The sequence below is a fragment of the Perkinsus marinus genome, assembly GCF_000006405.1.
Source record: "Perkinsus marinus ATCC 50983 genomic scaffold scf_1104296967704, whole genome shotgun sequence".
NCBI classification, from domain to species: Eukaryota; Perkinsozoa; order Perkinsida; family Perkinsidae; genus Perkinsus; species Perkinsus marinus.
The window spans coordinates 44,969-45,556 of record NW_003203465.1 but is presented as its reverse complement, the minus strand read 5'-3'; positions in this window follow the sequence as shown (position 1 = coordinate 45,556).

Below are 588 nucleotides of genomic sequence, written 5' to 3'. Positions count from 1 at the left end.
CTCCTCAGCTTTGATCAGAAGCTCCGACGTTCCGGTAGCAGAGACTTCGCGTCGAAGGGCAGCACATGTGGAGACGAGCCTCTGTCGACATACCCAAGCCCTGCTGAAGCCTTGTGGAAGACCAATGGTCGCGAGCGGCGGAAGATGACAGAATGAAACCATAAGAATCTCTAACATGTAGGGATGTTTGTTTGATTAAACGGTGAATAGTAACCCAAATCACAGTTGTAGTTAGCACGCCTAGAAATAGCTCCAACATCCATATGAATCCACTTCTTCAGAAATGAGTCAATTCCCTATACATCATGCACTCTTGTAGTGTCTTCAACGACAATGTGCCAAGGAAACATTTTTCATAATTAATACAACCCCCTCAAAAGAACAAATTTCCATAGATGGATCCTCGAGGCATGGCAATCACCTCGGTCTTCCTGGAAGAATGCATTATCATAACCGATTCCATCACTGGTCATCGGTCGTCTTCGCTGAGGCATAATAGCAACCAACTCCTGAGCTTCAGTTTGATATTTATCGTGAACACGTTGTCGTTGATACGATAGCAAATACACAACAAGTGAGCAAGATCTG